This window comes from Aulonocara sp. 'chitande type north' Nkhata Bay, linkage group LG5, assembly GCF_057382095.1.
Source record: "Aulonocara sp. 'chitande type north' Nkhata Bay isolate Kocher_YH1m ecotype deep benthic linkage group LG5, A_spYH_male_GT1.1, whole genome shotgun sequence".
Classification (NCBI taxonomy): Eukaryota; Metazoa; Chordata; class Actinopteri; order Cichliformes; family Cichlidae; genus Aulonocara; species Aulonocara sp. 'chitande type north' Nkhata Bay.
In genome coordinates, this window is record NC_141348.1 from 1,157,393 (window position 1) to 1,174,958 (window position 17,566).

At 57.3% G+C, this 17,566-nt stretch overlaps 7 non-coding genes and 5 pseudogenes across 7 annotated transcripts; all 12 read left to right on the forward strand.

Moving 5' to 3' along the window:
- The first annotated feature begins 797 nt into the window (after nucleotides 1-797).
- On the forward strand, nucleotides 798-916 carry LOC147329465 (5S ribosomal RNA; annotated as a pseudogene).
- Nucleotides 917-2,400: 1,484 nt separating this feature from the next.
- On the forward strand, nucleotides 2,401-2,519 carry LOC147329466 (5S ribosomal RNA; annotated as a pseudogene).
- Nucleotides 2,520-3,735: 1,216 nt separating this feature from the next.
- LOC147329467 (5S ribosomal RNA) lies at nucleotides 3,736-3,854 on the forward strand. Its single transcript, XR_015129513.1, has one exon. It is a non-coding gene; the product is annotated as a 5S ribosomal RNA (ribosomal RNA).
- A 1,364-nt stretch (nucleotides 3,855-5,218) lies between these two features.
- LOC147329468 (5S ribosomal RNA) lies at nucleotides 5,219-5,337 on the forward strand. Its single transcript, XR_015129586.1, has one exon. It is a non-coding gene; the product is annotated as a 5S ribosomal RNA (ribosomal RNA).
- A 1,691-nt stretch (nucleotides 5,338-7,028) lies between these two features.
- LOC147329469 (5S ribosomal RNA) lies at nucleotides 7,029-7,147 on the forward strand. The gene has a single exon (XR_015129621.1). It is a non-coding gene; the product is annotated as a 5S ribosomal RNA (ribosomal RNA).
- A 1,058-nt stretch (nucleotides 7,148-8,205) lies between these two features.
- Nucleotides 8,206-8,324, forward strand: LOC147329470 (5S ribosomal RNA; annotated as a pseudogene).
- Nucleotides 8,325-10,041: 1,717 nt separating this feature from the next.
- Nucleotides 10,042-10,160, forward strand: LOC147329471 (5S ribosomal RNA). Its single transcript, XR_015129587.1, has one exon. It is a non-coding gene; the product is annotated as a 5S ribosomal RNA (ribosomal RNA).
- A 1,135-nt stretch (nucleotides 10,161-11,295) lies between these two features.
- On the forward strand, nucleotides 11,296-11,414 carry LOC147329472 (5S ribosomal RNA; annotated as a pseudogene).
- A 1,221-nt stretch (nucleotides 11,415-12,635) lies between these two features.
- Nucleotides 12,636-12,754, forward strand: LOC147329473 (5S ribosomal RNA). Its single transcript, XR_015129514.1, has one exon. It is a non-coding gene; the product is annotated as a 5S ribosomal RNA (ribosomal RNA).
- Nucleotides 12,755-14,094: 1,340 nt separating this feature from the next.
- Nucleotides 14,095-14,213, forward strand: LOC147329474 (5S ribosomal RNA). Its single transcript, XR_015129515.1, has one exon. It is a non-coding gene; the product is annotated as a 5S ribosomal RNA (ribosomal RNA).
- A 1,443-nt stretch (nucleotides 14,214-15,656) lies between these two features.
- Nucleotides 15,657-15,775, forward strand: LOC147329475 (5S ribosomal RNA). The gene has a single exon (XR_015129588.1). It is a non-coding gene; the product is annotated as a 5S ribosomal RNA (ribosomal RNA).
- Nucleotides 15,776-16,910: 1,135 nt separating this feature from the next.
- LOC147329476 (5S ribosomal RNA) lies at nucleotides 16,911-17,029 on the forward strand (annotated as a pseudogene).
- Nucleotides 17,030-17,566: the final 537 nt, after the last annotated feature.

Genomic DNA, 17,566 nt, shown 5'->3' on the forward strand with positions numbered 1-17,566 from the left:
CACACCAGGGCCCTTTTGCTGCTGGCTGAGGCCACTTACACCACACCAGTGCCTGTGGCTTCTGTCTGAGGCGACTTACACCACACCAGGGCCTGTGGCTGCTGGCTGAGGCCAATTACACCACACCAGGGTCTGTGGCTCTTGCTCAGGCCACTTACACCACACCAGGGCCTGTGGCACTGGCTGAGGCCACTTACACCACACCAGGGCCTGTGGCTGCTGGCTGAGGCCACTTACACCACACCAGGGCCTGTGGCTGCTGGTTGAGGCCACTTACACCACACCAGGGCCTGTGGCTGCTGGCTGAGGCCACCTACACCACACCAGGGCCTGTGGCTGCTGGCTGAGGCCACTTACACCACACCAGGGCCCTTTTGCTGCTGGCTGAGGCCACTTACACCACACCAGTGCCTGTGGCTTCTGGCTGAGGCGACTTACACCACACCAGGGCCTGTGGCTGCTGGCTGAGGCCACTTACACCACACCAAGGCCTGTGGCTCTTGCTCAGGCCACTCACATCACACCAGGCCCTGCGCTTCTGGCCGAGGCCATCTTCACCAAACCAGGCCCTGTGCTCCTTGCTGTGGCCATGTACAACACACCAGGCCCTGTGCTGGTTCCTGAGGCCATCTTCAACAATCCAGGGCCTGTGCTGTTGGATAAATGCCAAACTGAGCCTTTGGGTTAGGGTATTATGCAAACATGCAGGTATGGTTATAGCATTGTCTTCGTAACTTCAGGTACTTGCCACCTAATCACTTGAATCCATAAATTGAGACATTGTGCTGGAGCCAGCAGCTTACGGCCATACCACCCTGAGCACGCCCGACCTCGTCTGATCTCGGAAGCTAAGCAGGGCTGGGCTTGGTTAGTACATGGATGGGAGACTGCCTGGGAATACCTGGTCCTGTAAGCCTTTCATTTTCATGTCATTGAACCGCTTTTGATCCAGAGAAGGGGTGTATTAAAAGACCAAAAGCAGCTGCCCATTAATGAGGGCACATTAACGACACTGCTTTTGGCTCTTTTCCAATGTCTTGTGCTGCTAGCTGATGCAACCTACACCACACAACGGCCTGAGGGACCGGCTGGGGCCACTTACACCACATCAGGGCCTGTGGCTCTGGCTGAGGCCACTTTCACCACACCAGGGCCTGTGGCTGCTGGCTGAGGCCACCTACACCACACCAGGGCATTAGTTGCTATTGAGGCCAATTACACCACACCAGGGTCTGTGGCTCTTGCTCAGGCCACTTACACCACACCAGGGCGTGTGGCTCTTGCTCAGGCCACTTACACCACACCAGGGCCTGTGGCTGCTGGCTGAGGCCACTTACACCACACCAGGGCCTGTGGCTGCTGGCTGAGGCCACCTACACCACACCAGGGCCTGTGGCTGCTGGCTGAGGCCACCTACACCACACCAGGGCCTGTGGCTGAGGCCACTTACACCACACCAGGGCCTGTGGCTGCTGGCTGAGGCCACTTTCACCACACCAGGGCCTGTGGCTGCTGGCTGAGGCCACCTACACCACACCAGGGCATTAGTTGCTATTGAGGCCAATTACACCACACCAGGGTCTGTGGCTCTTGCTCAGGCCAATTACACCACACCAGGGCCTGTGGCTCTTGCTCAGGCCACTTACACCACACCAGGGCCTGTGGCTGCTGGCTGAGGCCACCTACACCACACCAGGGCATTAGTTGCTATTGAGGCCAATTACACCACACCAGGGTCTGTGGCTCTTGCTCAGGCCACTTACACCACACCAGGGTCTGTGGCTCTTGCTCAGGCCACTTACACCACACCAGGGCCTGTGGCTCTTGCTCAGGCCACTTACACCACACCAGGGCCTGTGGCTGCTGGCTGAGGCCACTTACACCACACCAGGGCCTGTGGCTGCTGGCTGAGGCCACCTACACCACACCAGGGCCTGTGGCTGCTGGCTGAGGCCACCTACACCACACCAGGGCCTGTGGCTGCTGGCTGAGGCCACTTACACCACACCAGTGCCTGTGGCTTCTGGCTGAGGCGACTTACACCACACCAGGGCCTGTGGCTGCTGGCTGAGGCCACTTACACCACACCAAGGCCTGTGGCTCTTGCTCAGGCCACTCACATCACACCAGGCCCTGCGCTTCTGGCCGAGGCCATCTTCACCAAACCAGGCCCTGTGCTCCTTGCTGTGGCCATGTACAACACACCAGGCCCTGTGCTGGTTCCTGAGGCCATCTTCAACAATCCAGGGCCTGTGCTGTTGGATAAATGCCAAACTGAGCCTTTGGGTTAGGGTATTATGCAAACATGCAGGTATGGTTATAGCATTGTCTTCGTAACTTCAGGTACTTGCCACCTAATCACTTGAATCCATAAATTGAGACATTGTGCTGGAGCCAGCAGCTTACGGCCATACCACCCTGAGCACGCCCAACCTCGTCTGATCTCGGAAGCTAAGCAGGGCTGGGCTTGGTTAGTACTTGGATGGGAGACTGCCTGGGAATACCTGGTCCTGTAAGCCTTTCATTTTCATGTCATTGAACCGCTTTTGATCCAGAGAAGGGGTGTATTAAAAGACCAAAAGCAGCTGCCCATTAATGAGGGCACATTAACGACACTGCTTTTGGCTGTTTTCCAATGTCTTGTGCTGCTAGCTGATGCCACCTACACCACACCAGGGCCTGAGTGACCGGCTGGGGCCACTTACACCACATCAGGGCCTGTGGCTCTGGCTGAGGCCACTTACACCACACCAGGGCCTGTGGCTGCTGGCTGAGGCCAGTTACACCACACCAGAGCCTGTGGCTGCTGGCTGAAGCCACTTACACCACACCAGGGCCTTAGTTGCTATTGAGGCCACTTACACCACACCAGGGCCTGTGGCTGCTGGCTGAGGCCACCTACACCACACCAGGGCCTGTGGCTGCTGGCTGAGGCCACTTACACCACACCAGGGCCTGTGGCTGCTGGCTGAAGCCACTTACACCACACCAGGGCCTTAGTTGCTATTGAGGCCACTTACACCACACCAGGGCCTGTGGCTGCTGGCTGAGGCCACCTACACCACACCAGGGCCCTTTTGCTGCTGGCTGAGGCCACTTACACCACACCAGTGCATGTGGCTTCTGGCTGAGGCCACTTACACCACACCAGGGCCTGTGGCTGCTGAATGAGGCCACTTACACCACACCAGGGCCTGTGGCTCTTGCTCAGGCCACTCACATCACACCAGGCCCTGCGCTTCTGGCCGAGGCCATCTTCACCAAACCAGGCCCTGTGGTTCTTGCTCAGGCCACTTACACCACACCAGGGCCTTATTTGCTATTGAGGCCACTTACACCACACCAGGGCCTGTGGCTCTGGCTTAGGCCACTTACACCACACCAGGGCCTGTGGCACTGGCTGAGGCCACTTAGACCACACCAGGGCCTGTGGCTGCTAGCTGAGGCCACTTACACCAAACCAGGGCCTGTGGCTGCTTGCTGAGGCCATCTTCACCAAACCAGGCCCTGTGCTGCTTGCTGTGGCCATGTAAAACACACCAGGTCCTGTGCTGGTTCTTGAGGCCATCTTCAACAATCCAGGGCCTGTGCTGTTGGATAAATGCTAAACTGAGCCTTTGGGTTAGGGTATTATGCAAACATGCAGGTATGGTTATAGGATTGTCTTCGTAACTTCAGGTACTTGCCACCTAATCACTTGAATCCATAAATTGAGTCATTGTGCTGGGGCCAGCAGCTTACGGCCATACCACCCTGAGCACGCCCGACCTCGTCTGATCTCGGAAGCTAAGCAGGGCTGGGCTTGGTTAGTACTTGGATGGGAGACTGCCTGGGAATACCTGGTGCTGTAAGCCTTTCATTTTCATGTCATTGAACCGCTTTTGATCCAGAGAAGGGGTGTATTAAAAGACCAGAAGCAGCTCCCCATTAATGAGGGCACATTAACGACATTGCTTTTGGCTGTTTTCCAATGTCTTGTGCTGCTAGCTGATGCCACCTACACCACACCAGGGCCTGAGTGACCGGCTGGGGCCACTTACACCACATCAGGGCCTGTTGCTCTGGCTGAGGCCACTTACACCACACCAGGGCCTGTGGCTGCTGGCTGAGGCCACCTACACCACACCAGGGCCTTAGTTGCTATTGAGGCCAATTACACCACACCAGGGTATGTGGCTCTTGCTCAGGCCACTTACACCACACCAGGGCCTTAGTTGCTATTGAGGCCAATTACACCACACCAGGGCCTGTGGCTCTTGCTCAGGACACTCACATCACACCAGGCCCTGCGCTTCTGGCCGAGGCCATCTTCACCAAACCAGGCCCTGTGGCTCTTGCTCAGGCCACTTACACCACACCAGGGCCTGTGGCTCTGGCTTAGGCCACTTACACCACACCAGGGCCTGTGGCACTTGCTCAGGCCACTTACACCACACCAGGGCCTGTGGCACTGGCTGAGGCCACTTAGACCACACCAGGGCCTGTGGCTGCTGGCTGAGGCCACTTACACCACACCAGGGCCTGTGGCTGCTGGCTGAGGCCACTTACACCAAACCAGGGCCTGTGGCTGCTTGCTGAGGCCATCTTCACCAAACCAGGCCCTGTGCTGCTTGCTGTGGCCATGTAAAACACACCAGGGCCTGAGTGACCGGCTGGGGCCACTTACACCACACCAGGGCCTGTGGCTGCTGGCTGAGGCCACTTACACCACACCAGGGCCTTAGTTGCTATTGAGGCCAATTACACCACACCAGGGTATGTGGCTCTTGCTCAGGCCACTTACACCACACCAGGGCCTTAGTTGCTATTGAGGCCACTTACACCACACCAGGGCCTGTGGCTGCTGGCTGAGGCCACCTACACCACACCAGGGCCTTAGTTGCTATTGAGGCCAATTACACCACACCAGGGTATGTGGCTCTTGCTCAGGCCACTCACATCACACCAGGCCCTGCTCTTCTGGCCGAGGCCATCTTCACCAAACCAGGCCCTGTGCTGCTAGCTGTGGCCATGTACAACACACCAGGCCCTGTGCTGGTTCCTGAGGCCATCTTCAACAATCCAGGGCCTGTGCTGTTGGATAAATGCTAAACTGAGCCTTTGGGTTAGGGTATTATGCAAACATGCAGGTATGGTTATAGGATTGTCTTCGTAACTTCAGGTACTTGCCACCTAATCACTTGAATCCATAAATTGACTCATTGTGCTGGGGCCAGCAGCTTATGGCCATACCACCCTGAGCACGCCCGACCTCGTCTGATCTCGGAAGCTAAGCAGGGCTGGGCTTGGTTAGTACTTGGATGGGAGACTGCCTGGGAATACCTGGTGCTGTAAGCCTTTCATTTTCATGTCATTGAACCGCTTTTGATCCAGAGAAGGGGTGTATTAAAAGACCAAAAGCAGCTGCCCACTAATGAGGGCACATTAACGACATTGCTTTTGGCTCTTTTCCAATGTCTTGTGCTGCTAGCTGATGCCACCTACACCACACCAGGGCCTGAGTGACCGGCTGGGGCCACTTACACCACATCAGGGCCTGTGGCTCTGGCTGAGGCCACTTACACCACACCAGGGCCTGTGGCTGCTGGCTGAGGCCACCTACACCACACCAGGGCCTTAGTTGCTATTGAGGCCAATTACACCACACCAGGGTCTGTGGCTCTTGCTCAGGCCACTTACACCACACCAGGCCTGTGGCACTTGCTCAGGCCACTTACACCACACCAGGGCCTGTGGCTGCTGGCTGAGGCCACTTACACCACACCAGGGCCTGTGGCTGCTGGCTGAGGCCACCTACACCACACCAGGGCATTAGTTGCTATTGAGGCCAATTACACCACACCAGGGTCTGTGGCTCTTGCTCAGGCCACTTACACCACACCAGGGCCTGTGGCTCTTGCTCAGGCCACTTACACCACACCAGGGCCTGTGGCTGCTGGCTGAGGCCACTTACACCACACCAGGGCCTGTGGCTGCTGGCTGAGGCCACCTACACCACACCAGGGCCTGTGGCTGCTGGCTGAGGCCAATTACACCACACCAAGGCCTGTGGCTCTTGCTCAGGCCACTTACACCACACCAGGGCCTGTGGCTGCTGGCTGAGGCCACCTACACCACACCAGGGCATTAGTTGCTATTGAGGCCAATTACACCACACCAGGGTCTGTGGCTCTTGCTCAGGCCACTTACACCACACCAGGGCCTGTGGCTCTTGCTCAGGCCACTTACACCACACCAGGGCCTGTGGCTGCTGGCTGAGGCCACGTACACCACACCAGGGCCTGTGGCTGCTGGCTGAGGCCACTTACACCACACCAGGGCCTGTGGCTGGTGGCTGAGGCCACCTACACCACACCAGGGCCTGTGGCTGCTGGCTGAGGCGACTTACACCACACCAGGGCCCTTTTGCTGCTGGCTGAGGCCACTTACACCACACCAGTGCCTGTGGCTTCTGTCTGAGGCGACTTACACCACACCAGGGCCTGTGGCTGCTGGCTGAGGCCAATTACACCACACCAGGGTCTGTGGCTCTTGCTCAGGCCACTTACACCACACCAGGGCCTGTGGCACTGGCTGAGGCCACTTACACCACACCAGGGCCTGTGGCTGCTGGCTGAGGCGACTTACACCACACCAGGGCCCTTTTGCTGCTGGCTGAGGCCACTTACACCACACCAGTGCCTGTGGCTTCTGGCTGAGGCGACTTACACCACACCAGGGCCTGTGGCTGCTGGCTGAGGCCACTCACATCACACCAGGCCCTGCGCTTCTGGCCGAGGCCATCTTCACCAAACCAGGCCCTGTGCTGCTTGCTGTGGCCATGTACAACACACCAGGCCCTGTGCTGGTTCCTGAGGCCATCTTCAACAATCCAGGGCCTGTGCTGTTGGATAAATGCCAAACTGAGCCTTTGGGTTAGGGTATTATGCAAACATGCAGGTATGGTTATAGGATTGTCTTCGCAACTTCAGGTACTTGCCACCTAATCACTTGAATCCATAAATTGAGACATTGTGCTGGGGCCAGCAGCTTACGGCGATACCACCCTGAGCACGCCCGACCTCGTCTGATCTCGGAAGCTAAGCAGGGCTGGGCTTGGTTAGTACTTGGATGGGAGACTGCCTGGGAATACCTGGTGCTGTAAGCCTTTCATTTTCATGTCATTGAACCGCTTTTGATCCAGAGAAGGGGTGTATTAAAAGACCAAAAGCAGCTGCCCATTAATGAGGGCACATTAACGACACTGCTTTTGGCTGTTTTCCAATGTCTTGTGCTGCTAGCTGATGCCACCTACACCACACCAGGGCCTGAGTGACCGGCTGTGGCCACTTACACCACACCAGGGCCTGTGGCTGCTGGCTGAGGCCAGTTACACCACACCAGAGCCTGTGGCTGCTGGCTGAAGCCACTTACACCACACCAGGGCCTTAGTTGCTATTGAGGCCACTTACACCACACCAGGGCCTGTGGCTGCTGGCTGAGGCCACCTACACCACACCAGGGCCTGTGGCTGCTGGCTGAGGCCACTTACACCACACCAGGGCCTGTGGCTGCTGGCTGAAGCCACTTACACCACACCAGGGCCTTAGTTGCTATTGAGGCCACTTACACCACACCAGGGCCTGTGGCTGCTGGCTGAGGCCACCTACACCACACCAGGGCCCTTTTGCTGCTGGCTGAGGCCACTTACACCACACCAGGGTATGTGGCTCTTGCTCAGGCCACTTACACCACACCAGGGCCTTAGTTGCTATTGAGGCCAATTACACCACACCAGGGCCTGTGGCACTGGCTGAGGCCACTTACACCACACCAGGGCCTGTGGCTGCTGGCTGAGGCCACCTACACCACACCAGGGCCTGTGGCTGCTGGCTGAGGCCACTTACAACACACCAGGGCCTGTGGCTCTTGTTCAGGCCACTCATATCACACCAGGCCCTGTGCTTCTGGCCGAGGCCATCTTCACCAAACCAGGCCCTGTGCTGCTTGCTGTGGCCATGTACAACACATCAGGCCCTGTGCTGGTTCCTGAGGCCATCTTCAACAATCCAGGGCCTGTGCTGTTGGATAAATGCCAAACTGAGCCTTTGGGTTAGGGTATTATGCAAACATGCAGGTATGGTTATAGCATTGTCTTCGTAACTTCAGGTACTTGCCACCTAATCACTTGAATCCATAAATTGAGACATTGTGCTGGAGCCAGCAGCTTACGGCCATACCACCCTGAGCACGCCCGACCTCGTCTGATCTCGGAAGCTAAGCAGGGCTGGGATTGGTTAGTACTTGGATGGGAGACTGCCTGGGAATACCTGGTGCTGTAAGCCTTTGATTTTCATGTCATTGAACCGCTTTTGATCCAGAGAAGGGGTGTATTAAAAGACCAAAAGCAGCTGCCCATTAATGAGGGCACATTAACGACACTGCTTTTGGCTCTTTTCCAATGTCTTGTGCTGCTAGCTGATGCAACCTACACCACACAAGGGCCTGAGGGACCGGCTGGGGCCACTTACACCACATCAGGGCCTGTGGCTCTGGCTGAGGCCACTTTCACCACACCAGGGCCTGTGGCTGCTGGCTGAGGCCACCTACACCACACCAGGGCATTAGTTGCTATTGAGGCCAATTACACCACACCAGGGTCTGTGGCTCTTGCTCAGGCCACTTACACCACACCAGGGCCTGTGGCACTGGCTGAGGCCACTTAGACCACACCAGGGCCTGTGGCTGCTGGCTGAGGCCACTCACACCGCACCAGGGCCTGTGGCTGCTAGCTGAGGCCACTTACACCACACCAGGGCCTGTGGCTGCTGGCTGAGGCCACCTACACCACACCAGGGCATTAGTTGCTATTGAGGCCAATTACACCACACCAGGGTCTGTGGCTCTTGCTCAGGCCACTTACACCACACCAGGGCCTGTGGCTCTTGCTCAGGCCACTTACACCACACCAGGGCCTTAGTTGCTATTGAGGCCAATTACACCACACCAGGGCCTGTGGCTCTTGCTCAGGCCACTTACACCACACCAGGGCCTTAGTTGCTATTGAGGCCAATTACACCAAACCAGGCCCTGTGGCTCTTGCTCAGGCCACTTACACCACACCAGGGCCTGTGGCTCTGGCTTAGGCCACTTACACCACACCAGGGCCTGTGGCACTTGCTCAGGCCACTTACACCACACCAGGGCCTGTGGCTGCTGGCTGAGGCCACTTACACCACACCAGGGCCTGTGGCTCTTACTCAGGCCACTTACACCACACCAGGGCCTGTGGCACTGGCTGAGGCCACTTAGACCACACCAGGGCCTGTGGCTGCTGGCTGAGGCCACTTACACCACACCAGGGCCTGTGGCTGCTGGCTGAGGCCACTTACACCAAACCAGGGCCTGTGGCTGCTTGCTGAGGCCATCTTCACCAAACCAGGCCCTGTGCTGCTTGCTGTGGCCATGTAAAACACACCAGGGCCTGAGTGACCGGCTGGGGCCACTTACACCACACCAGGGCCTGTGGCTGCTGGCTGAGGCCACCTACACCACACCAGGGCCTTAGTTGCTATTGAGGCCAATTACACCACACCAGGGTATGTGGCTCTTGCTCAGGCCACTTACACCACACCAGGGCCTTAGTTGCTATTGAGGCCACTTACACCACACCAGGGCCTGTGGCTGCTGGCTGAGGCCACCTACACCACACCAGGGCCTTAGTTGCTATTGAGGCCAATTACACCACACCAGGGTATGTGGCTCTTGCTCAGGCCACTCACATCACACCAGGCCCTGCTCTTCTGGCCGAGGCCATCTTCACCAAACCAGGCCCTGTGCTGCTAGCTGTGGCCATGTACAACACACCAGGCCCTGTGCTGGTTCCTGAGGCCATCTTCAACAATCCAGGGCCTGTGCTGTTGGATAAATGCTAAACTGAGCCTTTGGGTTAGGGTATTATGCAAACATGCAGGTATGGTTATAGGATTGTCTTCGTAACTTCAGGTACTTGCCACCTAATCACTTGAATCCATAAATTGAGTCATTGTGCTGGGGCCAGCAGCTTATGGCCATACCACCCTGAGCACGCCCGACCTCGTCTGATCTCGGAAGCTAAGCAGGGCTGGGCTTGGTTAGTACTTGGATGGGAGACTGCCTGGGAATACCTGGTGCTGTAAGCCTTTCATTTTCATGTCATTGAACCGCTTTTGATCCAGAGAAGGGGTGTATTAAAAGACCAAAAGCAGCTCCCCATTAATGAGGGCACATTAACGACATTGCTTTTGGCTCTTTTCCAATGTCTTGTGCTGCTAGCTGATGCCACCTACACCACACCAGGGCCTGAGTGACCGGCTGGGGCCACTTACACCACATCAGGGCCTGTGGCTCTGGCTGAGGCCACTTACACCACACCAGGGCCTGTGGCTGCTGGCTGAGGCCACCTACACCACACCAGGGCCTTAGTTGCTATTGAGGCCAATTACACCACACCAGGGTCTGTGGCTCTTGCTCAGGCCACTTACACCACACCAGGCCTGTGGCACTTGCTCAGGCCACTTACACCACACCAGGGCCTGTGGCTGCTGGCTGAGGCCACTTACACCACACCAGGGCCTGTGGCTGCTGGCTGAGGCCACCTACACCACACCAGGGCATTAGTTGCTATTGAGGCCAATTACACCACACCAGGGTCTGTGGCTCTTGCTCAGGCCACTTACACCACACCAGGGCCTGTGGCTCTTGCTCAGGCCACTTACACCACACCAGGGCCTGTGGCTGCTGGCTGAGGCCACTTACACCACACCAGGGCCTGTGGCTGCTGGCTGAGGCCACCTACACCACACCAGGGCCTGTGGCTGCTGGCTGAGGCCAACTACACCACACCAGGGCCTGTGGCTGCTGGCTGAGGCCACTTACACCACACCAGTGCCTGTGGCTTCTGGCTGAGGCGACTTACACCACACCAGGGCCTGTGGCTGCTGGCTGAGGCCACTTACACCACACCAAGGCCTGTGGCTCTTGCTCAGGCCACTCACATCACACCAGGCCCTGCGCTTCTGGCCGAGGCCATCTTCACCAAACCAGGCCCTGTGCTCCTTGCTGTGGCCATGTACAACACACCAGGCCCTGTGCTGGTTCCTGAGGCCATCTTCAACAATCCAGGGCCTGTGCTGTTGGATAAATGCCAAACTGAGCCTTTGGGTTAGGGTATTATGCAAACATGCAGGTATGGTTATAGCATTGTCTTCGTAACTTCAGGTACTTGCCACCTAATCACTTGAATCCATAAATTGAGACATTGTGCTGGGGCCTGCAGCTTACGGCCATACCACCCTGAGCACGCCCGACCTCGTCTGATCTCGGAAGCTAAGCAGGGCTGGGCTTGGTTAGTACTTGGATGGGAGACTGCCTGGGAATACCTGGTTCTGTAAGCCTTTGATTTTCATGTCATTGAACCGCTTTTGATCCAGAGAAGGGGTGTATTAAAAGACCAAAAGCAGCTGCCCATTAATGAGGGCACATTAACGACACTGCTTTTGGCTGTTTTCCAATGTCTTGTGCTGCTAGCTGATGCAACCTACACCACACAAGGGCCTGAGTGACCGGCTGGGGCCACTTACACCACATCAGGGCCTGTGGCTCTGGCTGAGGCCACTTTCACCACACCAGGGCCTGTGGCTGCTGGCTGAGGCCACCTACACCACACCAGGGCATTAGTTGCTATTGAGGCCAATTACACCACACCAGGGTCTGTGGCTCTTGCTCAGGCCACTTACACCACACCAGGGCCTGTGGCTCTTGCTCAGGCCACTTACACCACACCAGGGCCTGTGGCTGCTGGCTGAGGCCACTTACACCACACCAGGGCCTGTGGCTGCTGGCTGAGGCCACTTACACCACACCAGGGCCTGTGGCTGGTGGCTGAGGCCACCTACACCACACCAGGGCCTGTGGCTGCTGGCTGAGGCGACTTACACCACACCAGGGCCCTTTTGCTGCTGGCTGAGGCCACTTACACCACACCAGTGCCTGTGGCTTCTGTCTGAGGCGACTTACACCACACCAGGGCCTGTGGCTGCTGGCTGAGGCCAATTACACCACACCAGGGTCTGTGGCTCTTGCTCAGGCCACTTACACCACACCAGGGCCTGTGGCACTGGCTGAGGCCACTTACACCACACCAGGGCCTGTGGCTGCTGGCTGAGGCCACTTACACCACACCAGGGCCTGTGGCTGCTGGTTGAGGCCACTTACACCACACCAGGGCCTGTGGCTGCTGGCTGAGGCCACCTACACCACACCAGGGCCTGTGGCTGCTGGCTGAGGCCACTTACACCACACCAGGGCCCTTTTGCTGCTGGCTGAGGCCACTTACACCACACCAGTGCCTGTGCTTCTGGCCGAGGCCATCTTCACCAAACCAGGCCCTGTGCTGCTTGCTGTGGCCATGTACAACACACCAGGCCCTGTGCTGGTTCCTGAGGCCATCTTCAACAATCCAGGGCCTGTGCTGTTGGATAAATGCCAAACTGAGCCTTTGGGTTAGGGTATTATGCAAACATGCAGGTATGGTTATAGGACTGTCTTCGTAACTTCAGGTACTTGCCACCTAATCACTTGAATCCATAAATTGAGACATTGTGCTGGGGCCAGCAGCTTACGGCCATACCACCCTGAGCACGCCCGACCTCGTCTGATCTCGGAAGCTAAGCAGGGCTGGGCTTGGTTAGTACTTGGATGGGAGACTGCCTGGGAATACCTGGTGCTGTAAGCCTTTCATTTTCATGTCATTGAACCGCTTTTGATCCAGAGAAGGGGTGTATTAAAAGACCAGAAGCAGCTCCCCATTAATGAGGGCACATTAACGACATTGCTTTTGGCTGTTTTCCAATGTCTTGTGCTGCTAGCTGATGCAACCTACACCACACAAGGGCCTGAGTGACCGGCTGGGGCCACTTACACCACATCAGGGCCTGTGGCTCTGGCTGAGGCCACTTTCACCACACCAGGGCCTGTGGCTGCTGGCTGAGGCCACCTACACCACACCAGGGCATTAGTTGCTATTGAGGCCAATTACACCACACCAGGGTCTGTGGCTCTTGCTCAGGCCACTTACACCACACCAGGGCCTGTGGCTCTTGCTCAGGCCACTTACACCACACCAGGGCCTGTGGCTGCTGGCTGAGGCCACTTACACCACACCAGGGCCTGTGGCTGCTGGCTGAGGCCACTTACACCACACCAGGGCCTGTGGCTGGTGGCTGAGGCCACCTACACCACACCAGGGCCTGTGGCTGCTGGCTGAGGCGACTTACACCACACCAGGGCCCTTTTGCTGCTGGCTGAGGCCACTTACACCACACCAGTGCCTGTGGCTTCTGTCTGAGGCGACTTACACCACACCAGGGCCTGTGGCTGCTGGCTGAGGCCAATTACACCACACCAGGGTCTGTGGCTCTTGCTCAGGCCACTTACACCACACCAGGGCCTGTGGCACTGGCTGAGGCCACTTACACCACACCAGGGCCTGTGGCTGCTGGCTGAGGCCACTTACACCACACCAGGGCCTGTGGCTGCTGGTTGAGGCCACTTACACCACACCAGGGCCTGTGGCTGCTGGCTGAGGCCACCTACACCACACCAGGGCCTGTGGCTGCTGGCTGAGGCCACTTACACCACACCAGGGCCCTTTTGCTGCTGGCTGAGGCCACTTACACCACACCAGTGCCTGTGGCTTCTGGCTGAGGCGACTTACACCACACCAGGGCCTGTGGCTGCTGGCTGAGGCCACTTACACCACACCAAGGCCTGTGGCTCTTGCTCAGGCCACTCACATCACACCAGGCCCTGTGCTTCTGGCCGAGGCCATCTTCACCAAACCAGGCCCTGTGCTGCTTGCTGTGGCCATGTACAACACACCAGGCCCTGTGCTGGTTCCTGAGGCCATCTTCAACAATCCAGGGCCTGTGCTGTTGGATAAATGCCAAACTGAGCCTTTGGGTTAGGGTATTATGCAAACATGCAGGTATGGTTATAGGACTGTCTTCGTAACTTCAGGTACTTGCCACCTAATCACTTGAATCCATAAATTGAGACATTGTGCTGGGGCCAGCAGCTTACGGCCATACCACCCTGAGCACGCCCGACCTCGTCTGATCTCGGAAGCTAAGCAGGGCTGGGCTTGGTTAGTACTTGGATGGGAGACTGCCTGGGAATACCTGGTGCTGTAAGCCTTTCATTTTCATGTCATTGAACCGCTTTTGATCCAGAGAAGGGGTGTATTAAAAGACCAGAAGCAGCTCCCCATTAATGAGGGCACATTAACGACATTGCTTTTGGCTGTTTTCCAATGTCTTGTGCTGCTAGCTGATGCCACTTACACCACACCAGGGCCTGAGTGACCGGCTGGGGCCACTTACACCACATCAGGGCCTGTTGCTCTGGCTGAGGCCACTTACACCACACCAGGGCCTGTGGCTGCTGGCTGAGGCCACCTACACCACACCAGGGCCTTAGTTGCTATTGAGGCCAATTACACCACACCAGGGTATGTGGCTCTTGCTCAGGCCACTTACACCACACCAGGGCCTTAGTTGCTATTGAGGCCAATTACACCACACCAGGGCCTGTGGCTCTTGCTCAGGACACTCACATCACACCAGGCCCTGCGCTTCTGGCCGAGGCCATCTTCACCAAACCAGGCCCTGTGGCTCTTGCTCAGGCCACTTACACCACACCAGGGCCTGTGGCTCTGGCTTAGGCCACTTACACCACACCAGGGCCTGTGGCACTTGCTCAGGCCACTTACACCACACCAGGGCCTGTGGCTGCTGGCTGAGGCCACTTACACCACACCAGGGCCTGTGGCTCTTACTCAGGCCACTTACACCACACCAGGGCCTGTGGCACTGGCTGAGGCCACTTAGACCACACCAGGGCCTGTGGCTGCTGGCTGAGGCCACTTACACCACACCAGGGCCTGTGGCTGCTGGCTGAGGCCACTTACACCAAACCAGGGCCTGTGGCTGCTTGCTGAGGCCATCTTCACCAAACCAGGCCCTGTGCTGCTTGCTGTGGCCATGTAAAACACACCAGGGCCTGAGTGACCGGCTGGGGCCACTTACACCACACCAGGGCCTGTGGCTGCTGGCTGAGGCCACCTACACCACACCAGGGCCTTAGTTGCTATTGAGGCCAATTACACCACACCAGGGTATGTGGCTCTTGCTCAGGCCACTTACACCACACCAGGGCCTTAGTTGCTATTGAGGCCACTTACACCACACCAGGGCCTGTGGCTGCTGGCTGAGGCCACCTACACCACACCAGGGCCTTAGTTGCTATTGAGGCCAATTACACCACACCAGGGTATGTGGCTCTTGCTCAGGCCACTCACATCACACCAGGCCCTGCTCTTCTGGCCGAGGCCATCTTCACCAAACCAGGCCCTGTGCTGCTAGCTGTGGCCATGTACAACACACCAGGCCCTGTGCTGGTTCCTGAGGCCATCTTCAACAATCCAGGGCCTGTGCTGTTGGATAAATGCTAAACTGAGCCTTTGGGTTAGGGTATTATGCAAACATGCAGGTATGGTTATAGGATTGTCTTCGTAACTTCAGGTACTTGCCACCTAATCACTTGAATCCATAAATTGAGTCATTGTGCTGGGGCCAGCAGCTTATGGCCATACCACCCTGAGCACGCCCGACCTCGTCTGATCTCGGAAGCTAAGCAGGGCTGGGCTTGGTTAGTACTTGGATGGGAGACTGCCTGGGAATACCTGGTGCTGTAAGCCTTTCATTTTCATGTCATTGAACCGCTTTTGATCCAGAGAAGGGGTGTATTAAAAGACCAAAAGCAGCTGCCCACTAATGAGGGCACATTAACGACATTGCTTTTGGCTCTTTTCCAATGTCTTGTGCTGCTAGCTGATGCCACCTACACCACACCAGGGCCTGAGTGACCGGCTGGGGCCACTTACACCACATCAGGGCCTGTGGCTCTGGCTGAGGCCACTTACACCACACCAGGGCCTGTGGCTGCTGGCTGAGGCCACCTACACCACACCAGGGCCTTAGTTGCTATTGAGGCCAATTACACCACACCAGGGTCTGTGGCTCTTGCTCAGGCCACTTACACCACACCAGGCCTGTGGCACTTGCTCAGGCCACTTACACCACACCAGGGCCTGTGGCTGCTGGCTGAGGCCACTTACACCACACCAGGGCCTGTGGCTGCTGGCTGAGGCCACCTACACCACACCAGGGCATTAGTTGCTATTGAGGCCAATTACACCACACCAGGGTCTGTGGCTCTTGCTCAGGCCACTTACACCACACCAGGGCCTGTGGCTCTTGCTCAGGCCACTTACACCACACCAGGGCCTGTGGCTGCTGGCTGAGGCCACTTACACCACACCAGGGCCTGTGGCTGCTGGCTGAGGCCACCTACACCACACCAGGGCCTGTGGCTGCTGGCTGAGGCCAACTACACCACACCAGGGCCTGTGGCTGCTGGCTGAGGCCACTTACACCACACCAGTGCCTGTGGCTTCTGGCTGAGGCGACTTACACCACACCAGGGCCTGTGGCTGCTGGCTGAGGCCACTTACACCACACCAAGGCCTGTGGCTCTTGCTCAGGCCACTCACATCACACCAGGCCCTGCGCTTCTGGCCGAGGCCATCTTCACCAAACCAGGCCCTGTGCTCCTTGCTGTGGCCATGTACAACACACCAGGCCCTGTGCTGGTTCCTGAGGCCATCTTCAACAATCCAGGGCCTGTGCTGTTGGATAAATGCCAAACTGAGCCTTTGGGTTAGGGTATTATGCAAACATGCAGGTATGGTTATAGCATTGTCTTCGTAACTTCAGGTACTTGCCACCTAATCACTTGAATCCATAAATTGAGACATTGTGCTGGGGCCTGCAGCTTACGGCCATACCACCCTGAGCACGCCCGACCTCGTCTGATCTCGGAAGCTAAGCAGGGCTGGGCTTGGTTAGTACTTGGATGGGAGACTGCCTGGGAATACCTGGTTCTGTAAGCCTTTGATTTTCATGTCATTGAACCGCTTTTGATCCAGAGAAGGGGTGTATTAAAAGACCAAAAGCAGCTGCCCATTAATGAGGGCACATTAACGACACTGCTTTTGGCTGTTTTCCAATGTCTTGTGCTGCTAGCTGATGCAACCTACACCACACAAGGGCCTGAGTGACCGGCTGGGGCCACTTACACCACATCAGGGCCTGTGGCTCTGGCTGAGGCCACTTTCACCACACCAGGGCCTGTGGCTGCTGGCTGAGGCCACCTACACCACACCAGGGCATTAGTTGCTATTGAGGCCAATTACACCACACCAGGGTCTGTGGCTCTTGCTCAGGCCACTTACACCACACCAGGGCCTGTGGCTCTTGCTCAGGCCACTTACACCACACCAGGGCCTGTGGCTGCTGGCTGAGGCCACTTACACCACACCAGGGCCTGTGGCTGCTGGCTGAGGCCACTTACACCACACCAGGGCCTGTGGCTGGTGGCTGAGGCCACCTACACCACACCAGGGCCTGTGGCTGCTGGCTGAGGCGAC